At 36.2% G+C, this 11790-nt stretch overlaps 1 protein-coding gene across 8 annotated transcripts in view; it reads right to left on the bottom strand.

Moving 5' to 3' along the window:
- The window catches only part of DENND1A (DENN domain containing 1A), a 522551-nt gene that overhangs the window by 376112 nt on the left and 134649 nt on the right, over positions 1–11790 (bottom strand). The window lies entirely within an intron of this gene.

Genomic DNA, 11790 nt, shown 5'->3' with positions numbered 1-11790 from the left:
GAAAAATTTTAAAGACCTGATGCTACTGTTAACTTTAGACTATTACCTAATGCAAAAATCTTGCCAGCTGCAAATTGCCCTCGATACATTTTTCCAGAGAAAGTGAGTCTTAAATCTGCTTGACTTTTCTTCTCTCATCAAAAGTATCCTTTTCACAGTTACAGATGTGGGCTTGATATGTTTGGGTAGGGGTGGGGTTGGGGGCTGGGGTGGGGGAGAAGTCAGGGTGAAGGCAAGGATCAGACAAGAATTCTTTCAAGGAAGAAATGTAAAATTTCCTGTTTTTAAAAATAAAATAAATTCTTCCCAAAATTTTTATGCTCTCTTGAAAATAGATGAAATTTTTCAAACGAAAACAATACACTTTTAGCTTGTCAGCTTCACATAGGTGAAGATGTCTTTCATGACCAATCTATTTAAAATGGAATCAGGAAAGTGGTCACTTGATTCTTCAACCATAACTGCAGGATAACCCATCATCTCTAAATCAATATAGAAGTGTACTAATTAAAAGCTATTAGTACTCCATTTGCTATTGATTAGGGAAACATTCAGTCTTTTCTAATGAGAGAGATCTGGTTCCTCAGAGACACATTAAGAAGAGTGATCAGAATAGTATCTATTTGAGAAATCATGTATCAATGCAAAATGCTTTCATAAAAGCACAATATTTGAAGGTCCCCAACCACAGTGAGTATAGTATATACTACTCAGTTGTCATATCTATCTTCTAAAATATCAATTTACTTCTCCATAGAAGTGAATCTATGTAAAAGTTAAAGTCCTACATGTCACAAGATAAAAATGCAATTAACTGTTCTGCAATTAAAGAATCAAAAAGGTGGGAAATTATGGGCCTATTCACAAACTACATTTAAATCTTAGAAATGCTAGTTTTCAAGTCAATGGATGTCATTTTTCAACACTCAAGACTAATAAAGGAATATTCAAAAGGTCACACAAAAAGCAGAACTTCCCAAAACAGGTGGTGCAGAAAAGTTGAAACTACCTGTACACTACTTTGGCTCTTAAAGTGTCCTCTGGATGACTTCAAAACCAGGGACAAATTTCTTTACCCTCATCTGCAAACACTAGGAAGACAACAATGATATGTCCAGACCAGTACTGCTAGAATTCTAGAGTAATCCTCACTGCAGTGCCTTGCAGGGCTGCTCTGGTAAGTCAGAGGAAGTAGCTGCTGAAAATATGCAAGGACTTGTGGATGCTGTGACGGAGGCCAGAAGGCAGAATCTTCTGGCATGAAAAGCACTAGGTCCAGGGTGGGGGTGAGGATGGGGGTGGGGGGGATGGGGACTTGCCAGCAGGGTGCAAAGAGACAGCCACAAGCCCAGCAAACCCCTAAAAATGTGCTGTGGGGGTGGAGTAGAAGATCCAAAAAGAGGGCTCTAATTCCTAAAATATACATAAATGACTGTCCAGAAAAATAACTGGTATTTTAGGATTTAAAATTTGCTACTGAGACCCACCCCCCACACTCCCTGCTCAAACAGTAACACAGAGGCTGGAAAAGCCACAAAATAATCTAAGGCTTATTCTTTTTCTTCTAGTTGTCATGTGGTGAACAGTTAACTCTTCAACAAGAAAACTTCATACAAAAATGACTCACATATAAATCTTTAATATCAAGTTCTCTTTTCTGCAATAGTTTGCTTCTTGGGAACCACAAAAGTATCAGTGGAAATAAAGATGGAACAAAGTAAAAAAAAAAAACTACTTTTTATCAGAGGATGAATATCAGAAACCAAAATTTGTGGTATATTCTTCAATTTTAAAAATGTTTGCTTATAAGTAGGAAAAGGAAGGTCTTTAAATCTCTTTAACCAACTAAGCCAACCATGTTAACAATAAACTACATTAATAATTTTGTGATTTTTTAAATGCACTTTATTCACATATACATAGAATTGTAAAAAGAGAAGGCAAATAGATGGAAAACATCAACTTGTTTTAATACAATGAAAGTAAAAATGACCACGGAACTCCAAGACGGGGGTCATTCAAACCATATTATTCTAAACACTGCCTCAATGATAGGCAGCATTGACTAAATACCTTCATCAACTAAATTCTTTCAACTGTCCTGAGACTAACCCTAGAGTGGGACTCCCAGATTTTAACAGAATCATGTTCCAAGATAATACATGGATTATTATTTACAATGACTCAAGCATAAAGCTTTTGATTCCCTTTCTGTAAGACCCTGAGATTTATAAAAGCAAACTTCATAGGTCTTTAACACTCTCAACAGCAGCATTAAAAAGAAAAAAAAAAAAAAAAGGCAATGCCTTTTAAAACCGAAGCCCAACCTATAAAGTTCCATTCAATTAGGTCAAAGATCCAGTCTGACAGTTAATAAAACTATGAAAGCTATTTTGTAAAAATTAACACAAAAACTAAAAAAAAAAAAATTTGTATGAACTTTCTTTAAATGTCTATTTTGCACAGGAGGTTGAAAACATTTTTCACATTGAGTCGATTGTAATGCCTTAATGTCATCAAAATATCGACATTGGAAACATCTGAGTTAAAAAGGTCCAAATACAATCTGCTTTTCTCAAGCAACACAACACCCGCCTCACTAACAGTTTCAGCATGGCACATGTACAAAACCAAGCACCCTGCAGTTCAGCAAACCGCCTTTAAATTTTCTGTCTGGCAGCAATCCACTTGCGTGTCTGTACGCTTTTACAAGTACTCTATGTATTTCATTGCATCAGCTGCATTTCTTTGAGTTTTAAATGGTCTGGGAACATTTTATGAAATGTTCTATATCTTTATATGGAAAATAGCATACACTGGAAAACTGTACATCAGTCTAATATTTATGTATCTGTTTCTTTACCCACCATCCAATGCTATAATTGCTAATGCTCCAAAATTTCTTCTCACATTCATACCCTCACTGCCAAATGCAGTGTCACCAAACAGCTAACTTCCAACGCAAAAATCTGAAGATGAGAGTACTACCAAGGAAAAAAGGAAAAATTAACAATTTGTTTAGGCATTGGTAGTAAGAATAGTTATCAGCATATGTCAAGCTTTCTCTAAGAATTGTCCCTCTGACAGAAAATTAAGAACTTAAAATAGAAATGCACTACACCCTTCTTTCTCAGCAAATTTCTCCATATTCAACAGATAATTTAAAAAATTTAAAATCAACTTCAACATCTCCCAGGAAAACACAACCTTTTTGTTGAAAAGTATTTAAAATACCTTGCTAACAAGATGTATGGTATGGAAGAGTCCATACATGACTTAACCACATAAGGCTAAAAAGAGATAGCTGGCTCTAGAACAAGGTTTTGCATTATGTCGGTCTGATGAGACACTACCTTCTCTCAGCACTGCAACCAAGCAAGACACTGACCCCACACTGACACGTGGGCACCACTTCCACTGGAGGTCACAGAAGCATTTCCATATTTAAATCAGACAGTTTACAGTACAGGACTCCCAAGAGCATAGTCTCATTCAAGAGTAGATATGACATGACCATGTTTAACAGCCTATGTCTTCATAGCAAAACAAAAACAAAAAAACTGATTTCAGAAGAAATGCTTTTTTTTTTTTTTAAAGAAAAGCTAATTTTCTTCTATCTCAATAGCCTTTTACTATAACATACTATTAAATCTTTAAGATATACCAGATTGCCACAGGATGTTTAATTAACAGAATAAGAGTTTGGGCAAGACTTACTGGAAAGGCACTATAAATTATTTTACACAGGCTCCAAAACCTTGAGCTCTGCCTTAGGCTTAAAGTTTCTAGAAAACGTGGCAGACAGATCTTTTATGACAGAAATGCAAAATAATTCATAGAAGTACTGTGCTTATGTATGAGGGCCCATTCATAAACTGGTAACTAAAAAGTGTACATACACACAAACACATAGCTTACCAAATTATCCTCCTGCTTTCCTTTGCCACACCAATGACTGACTCCACTGGAAGGGTCAAGGCATGACACTTTAACTGATTATTGAAAAACACACTGATTTCATTTTCTGTGAAAGGTATAGCAACTGCACCTTTAATCAAGTGTTACAATCTTCTACAATTGGAGCTCTTTTAGGAAATTTAAGAGAAACTGCAAATGCAGCCATTAACACAGACATGTACACTGCTTTCACTTTAACATGCTAGATACCAAGGCCGAAAACGTTGTATATAACACCCACTAAATTCCAACCATTATCTCTAGGATATTTCAGTGAATAAGAGACAAATAGTGAACACATTTAAGCTTACAAAAATAAAAATATGCCCCGTTACAGTGAGACTTTAAAATGAGCTCTAACGATATAATCTCATTGTTCAATTTCATGGAGTTTAAGATACTATCTTCCTTTCCCCTAAAACCATAAATGTTAATCCAAGCTGTAATCAGATTTAATTTTCCAGATGAGAAGATGAGAATATGCTGCAAACGAGTTAACAGTCCATTACACTGCTCTTTCCCTCACAACACTTTCCATTTTTATATACTAAAAATATAGAGCCTCAGAAAATAGTCTGGAAAGTTGTACATTTTAAGGACAAACTCAATCTTCCTCAAAACACTTAAAAATAAACTGTCTTTGAATCTTCAAGAAGAGAAGTTAATTTTTTGTATCATGTAGAATTAAAATTTCTTGACAGTAGGACTGCAAACTGGACTGCACTAAACTAATAAAGAGCTTCAAGAACACTGCCTATTAAATCTGTTTTAGCTATAAAAAGCTCCACTTACTTTATTTTATAAAATAACTGAATCATTAGTTTAGCATTTTAACTAAATGCAATCATTTTAGAAAATTATTTCATTTATAAGACTTAAAATTCACTTATTTAAAAAAATGTATTTTTGAAAGAAAAGTTTCACATAGTTAAACTTTTTCCACATTTCCCTTTTCCATGATAATGAAACATAATGATTTATATTGTCTTTTCTTTTAAACATTATTAATTAAAAATTACTCTACTGTATAGCACAGGGAATTCTACTTGGTACTTTGTGGTGGCTTAAATAGGAAGGAAATACAAAAAGAGGGGATATTTGCTTGTACAGCAGAAATGGACTCAGCTATGTGAAGCAACTATAACTACAATTTAAAAAACACATTAATAATAAAAATAAAATAAACTACCTATTTTAAAAATTACTGATCCAAAATGCCGATTTCATTCTGAAATTACAACGGAGGATAATTCATTAATATTTAAAAAAATCATTTCAAATGTACTTTAAATGAACAGTCTGCATATACCAATGGAATTTCTTACCTTAAAAATCTATTCTAGGTATTAGTTTTCTGCTCTAAAACATGAAAACTGTTAAGACATAAAAACTTTGAGTCATCACCAATTTTTAACCATATTTCTATTCTAGACTTTCTCCTCAACAATAGCATTTAAAATACATTCAAATACTAATTCACAGCAACCAGCCTAATAAATACAGGAGCGGTTCACCATCTACACCTATAATGAAAATCCAAATAGCATTATTCAGTAAAGGAGAGCACAACCCACCTCAGTATGTTAAGCAATGGAACCATTCACGTGCCAGATTTCTCCTCAAACTAACCATATTTTGCCTTTCAGACATATCCTGCTTCGATGTGACTATTTATGAATAAACAACAGACACTGACCTATTGTTTTCAGTTGTTGGAGTTATGAATGTAGTACAGTTACCAATTAAGTGAATCAACAAGTACTAAATGCATCAGCTGTTCTACAAATAATGAGTCCATTGACATTATGCAGTAAAATCTAGAGAGTTTCATCTATCTTTCTAGAGAATGCTGATAGATTTTGACCAGCAAATACGACTACTTACTGATAATTTGAAATATTTCTCATAAACCAATTTCACTACAGGAATACAAATCTGATCATCAACCAAATTTCTGCTGTGTAAACACAAAAATCAAGCCTAAGTCAAATTCCAAAGGGAAGTTTAAAACAGAGAAGAGATGGTGTGCTGGAAAGGAAGAAGAAAGTCAAAAGAACACATTCACTTACACTTAGCTTGTTCCCTACTGAACATCCTGGTTTTCAACTTTCACTATTATTTAAATATTTAGGGTTTCTTACACTGGTTCAAAATTTGGAACTAATCTGTAAAAATCTATCAGACTGATAAATATTGATGAGGTTTTTAATGGTTATAATCTCAGGCTTCCACTTAATTTCTCTAGGAGTTAAGATTAGTTTTACCCCACCTTTTTAAAGATTACCACAAGTACCAGATTTTTATTCCAATGTGAATAATTACTTCAGATGCAACCTAAATGACAGCTGTGCCTTTTATGAACTACTACAGTGGGATCATTGCATATGGTCTTCATTAATAGATACATTACATTTGTCAAGTTTGGTGAACAGAGATAACTTAATTATCTACTCAAATACAACTATTGACTGAGTACCCACTATGTACTCAGTCCCAGCCCCAGTATCAAACCCTTGTCTCCTAAGTCTCCTGCACTGGCAGGAGACTTTACCACTAGCAGGTTTTTTTTAACCACTAGTGCCACCTTGGAAGCCCTTGATCAAAAGTGGAAAGTGTAAAAGAATTAGAATAAGCATGATGAGGAGGAGAAGAAAGAGAAAGTACAACTAAATAAAACCCGGTGAACAGGAGGGGAGTTCTCATGCCCTTGGACAATCCCTGAATCCAACAAGAAAAAAGTTACCTCTTCTTTTCTGGCAAAAACTCAGCTAAAGAAAAACCACAGTGTTAGTTCCAAGAGCCCTCACACCTCACTGCTTATGTTGATACAAAAGACAGTCTCTCTACTTCCACTGGGGAATTACACATGACTTCACTTATGGCTCAGCTGGTAAAGAATATGCATGTGCAATGCAGGAGACCTGGGTTCAGTCCCTGGGTTGGGAAGATCCCCTGGAAAAGGAAAAGGCTACCCACTCCAGTGTTCTGGCCTGGAGAATCCCAAGGACTGTATAGTCCATGGGGTCACAAAGAGTAGGACATGACTGAGCGACTTTCACACAATGTGCCAAGCACTATAACAGGCATTTTACATAAAATGTCTAATTTTATCCTCATGACAAAGTTATGATATTGGGACTATCACAATTTTATCATAGTTAAAAAGGCAGTAAGTTATCACTCAAAGTTAGAAAATTAGTATTTATACACGGTGCAAATCCTCTAAAGTGATTGGCCCCATTGATGAATGAGACATAGTCTTTGCTCTCCCCGAGTTTACAATTTAATGCAGAATACAGAGAATTAAACCAGCAAGCATCACAAGGCCTGATACATGCTATCGTAGTGATTAGCACAGGGGCACTGAGCCTAGTTCTGGGCCAGGACAGAAAAAACTTCAGGGAAGAAGTGGCAGAGTCAGGTGCAGAGTCCAGGGCTACACCAGGGTTCACCTTATACCACCACAGGCTCCTTCTGAACAGCCTAAGGGAGAATGAATAAGTATTTGTGAGTCCAAGGCCCATGTTTTACTTAGTTTTGTCTCCTACAAAATGTCTTACAGATTATATATGCCCAACAGATATTTTGGCATAATAAAATAAATAGAATAAATTCATTAAATACCCTGTCTCTCCAAATGGATAAAAGGCCAATTTTAAAACATCCAATTGAAAAGAAGCCTTTGAACGCCACAGGCTTACTAAAGATGCACTGGCATATAGTAAGCGCACAATAAATATTAGTTGTTGTTGTATTATTAACCCCAGTGGAGAAACAAGCAAGCACTATAAATTAGATGGCTACAGATGTATAGGTGTACCTCAAATTGGAAATTCATGTGTTCCTGAAATAAACTTTTATAAACCCAATTAAAAATTTCCCGTTGCCTGCTATTACCTACTTAGAAATATTACAACTTTATCAGAAATTGATTTTCTCTGCATCGTCAGTGGTTCAAAAATCCTTTAGCTACAGTTTATTTGCCTCCTGGCATCTGTTTGCTAATGATCTGTAAACATCAAATGCACCAGGGACTCTCCCAGACTTATTGAAACCCTAAGGTGAATCTTTGTATAAACTGAAGGACCTTTCTGCTAATTCCTTTGCTTTCTATGTTTGCATTCTAGATTTCAGAAATAGTTTTATTAAAGATTTTTGCAGTAATAATTATAATGCTATCAGTTACCGCTTCCTAAATACCTAGGTATACCAGTTGTTGCCATAGGTAACTTTATTTTATTATTTTATTTAATCCCAACAACAACTCTGCCAGGTAAGTAGACGTAGCCTTATTTTATAATTATAAGAAAAGTGAGACCCACTAAGAACAAATCAAGAGTTAAGTAACAGAGCTGGGATTCAGTCTAGAAGCACCAGACTACTAAGAATCCAACACTGGTTTTCATTTTTGCCTTTATTTATTTATGTTCTCCTGTTGATCTGTCTTCTAGTCATTGTTGTGTCTCCACAATAAGAATACAGCTGGACAAATAACTAAAACATGTGATCAAGAAACATGCTTTAGCAGATTATGAAGGAGAGCTTTCCAATTTTTCTATTTAAATTTTTTTGCCAAGTTCAGGATATAAATAAAATGACTCCAAAGTAACTAACACTCGATTCAAATAGTAAACACAATATTTCACAGGTAAGTTCATATTAAAAATTCAGAGTAATTTTGAAGACTAGAGGTTAATCCTTGTATCACCTATGAAAAAAGTCACTGGCTAAACAAAACAAATTAGAACACAGAAAAAAAAAAGTCTTCCTGTATAAGAAAATGTGTTTCCAAGTACCTCTAAGCCTGAGGTACTGAGAACACTGAGAATGAAGGCCAAACTAGTACACAGTTTACATAAAGCTGACACACCAGCAAGGGAGACACACTATGCCTGCCGGCCAATTTTCTTATACTAAAACTCTACCTTTCTTTCCTGGAGAAACAAGTCATTGTTGCCTAGTTGTTATCTGTATCATTAGAGAAGCAGTTCCTACATCCTTTATCGCTTTTGTGTGTGTGTGCATGACAAAATACACATAAAATTTGCCATTTTAACCATGAAGTATACACTTCAGTAGCATTATACATTATTCACATTATTGTATAACCATCACCATAATCCATTTTCAAAACTTTCATTTTCACCAACTAAAACTCCGAACCCATTAAAAAAAATAATTGGCCATTGTTCCCTCCCCCTCCTTCAGCCCCTGGCAACCACCATTCTTCTTTCTGCCTCTATGAATTTAACTACTCTAGGTATATCACATTAGTGGAGTCATACAATATTTGTCCTTTTGTGACTGGCTTATTTCACCTGGCAATGTCTTCAAGGCTCATCCATGTTATAGCATGTGTCAGAATTTCCTTTCTTTTTAAGGCTGAATAATATACCATTGTATGTACACACCACATTTTGTTTCTCCATTCATCTATCTATGGACACGAGTTTCTTCTTTTGTGAATAAAGTTGCTATGAACATATGTATACGGATATTTGTTCGAATTCCTGCTTTTTTTGGATATTTATCTAGAAGAGGAAATGTTGGATCATAATGGTAATTCTACATTTAATTTTTTTTAGAATGGTTCTTTTAATTTTTACTAGTATCCTGTTAGCAAAATCATTTGAAGATCCCATAAACACATTCCCTCGTTTCTTACTCCTTTGGCTTACTGTGGAGACTACACTCTTGAGAGTAGACTTATATGTTACAACTTGGTCACTTTCCCTAAAACCCTGGTGGTCTACAGCCCGGATGGTCTCCAAAATGTACAGAACTAAACTTGACCATGCTTTATGCACCACACTTTGACTCATTCTGAAGAATTATTCAGATCATCTTCATTAACTTCCTATTTTAATAAACAGTTCTGCTTGGTTCTTCTAATATCGTTGAAGACTTTCATGTTTTTAAAAAGCTAGAATCCTTAGCCTGGCCATTCAGACAAACCCACCCAGGACTTCCCTGGTGGCTCAGTGGTAAAGAATCTGCCTGCCAACGCAGGAGACACAGGTTCACTCACTAGTCTGGGAAGATCCCACATGCTGCAAAGCAACTAAGCCCAAGCATCACAACTATTGAGCCTGTGCTCTAGAGCCCGGGAACCACAACTATTGACCTCATGTGTGTACCACAATTACTAAAGCCCATGTACCCTAGAGCTCAAGCTCCACAACTAGAGAAGCCGTGACAATGAGGAGCCTGCACACTACAACTAGAGAATAGCCCCTGCTCACCAAAACTAGAGAAAAGTTCAAGCAGCAGCAAAGATCCAGCACAGCCAAAAGTAAATAAAATTACATATATAAAAAAGACAAATCCACACAATTTCATCTCTACTTCTTAAAAACAAATCCTCAAATCTAGCCCGCCTGATCAATTTACTTTCCTACAAAACATGACATCTTCTCACGTCTAAATCAGACCATGCTGTCAGACATCAGAATTTATACATTTGGCCAATTATATATTCTTACATGAATTAATATTCAATCACCCTAGCACTTAAAAAAATTAAAAAGGAACCATGTCCACAGTCTAAAGTGCAGTGAATTTTACACATGACTGGTAAATGAATATCAAGCTGGCACATTCACTTACACTGCTCCCTGACTCAAGAAGCTCCTTTACACCTTTCTAGCACTCATGGTCAGCTGGTAGCAAAACTCTCAACCTCTAAGTTCCCAACACATTCCCACATTCTCACTGTGGTCAAAAGCTGGCTTCCTCGTGAGCCCTCTCAAGTGATGAATGTTTCCTCTCCACTTCTTCCACTTCTCTTCTCACTGACCTGAAGGTGGAGTAGGTGGTCTCTGCTACTTGTTGTCACTTTAGGAAACTTTGTCCCTCATCTTCCAAAACCCCAGATTTCAGTAGTCACCAGACTATATTCCTCCTCTTAACCCTGCTGTCATCTACAGATTTTCACTCCTTAAACTTCATGAATCCTGGTGCACTGCCCCTCACTCTGCCACTACTCCCACCACGGTCTTATTGATTTTGCTACATATTCACTTAGATGATGCTTCTAAATCCCAAAATTCTCACCTCTTTGCCCTCCTCCCTGCCCAAGGAACTTGTCCTCCAGCAATCGCAATTACTAACTTCCAGGGTCATACCTGAACTCTACAGTTCCAATAACTGAAACCCGCTCAATAATCACAATCTCAAGCACCTCAGGCTCCAACCATGACCTACCTCCTCTCCTTCAGTTCATTCTTCTCTAGAGCAACCCAGCTTCATTCTTCAGTTCCACAATGACCTACACTCTATCAATCTTTGCCCTTCATCCACCTCAAATCCACACTATCTTCCTTACCTAGCCTAAATTCTATTTTGTAACTGTTCCTTCACTGACATCCTTGATTCCTTCATGCCTCTCTGACTTTGTCCTCCTCACCTGGCAAAACCACAATCCTTGTTAAATCTAGTTATCTACCTGCACCTCTGTACCTGACTGTGGCTAAAGAAATCCACACAATTGTGCTGACTAACTTTAAATTTGAATTACTCACTGTAAGTGAGCTTTAATGTGACTTGGTAATTATACCACATTTTCCTTAAGTCATTACTCTTTTACTCTCCTTAATGACTATGTCATACTTTCTCCAACCTCCTCAACCTCAATTAACACTAATTATCTTAATTTGCCCCTCCAGTGAGAAAATCGGACAATCAAAAGAAAACTCTCACAAGTCTCCTCTGCCACTTTTATCCACTTATTATCTCTGACCCCAAAGACTCTGCCTTCATCCCATTACTATGAAGAACTGTCCAGAGGGTCTGAAAAGACCCTCCCTCCACTTGTGAACTAGGATCATATCCTCT

The sequence above is a fragment of the Muntiacus reevesi genome, chromosome 3 (genome assembly GCF_963930625.1).
Source record: "Muntiacus reevesi chromosome 3, mMunRee1.1, whole genome shotgun sequence".
Taxonomy (NCBI): domain Eukaryota; kingdom Metazoa; phylum Chordata; class Mammalia; order Artiodactyla; family Cervidae; genus Muntiacus; species Muntiacus reevesi.
The sequence above is the reverse complement of the archived record's forward strand: the minus strand, read 5'-3'. Positions and strand labels throughout refer to the sequence as shown.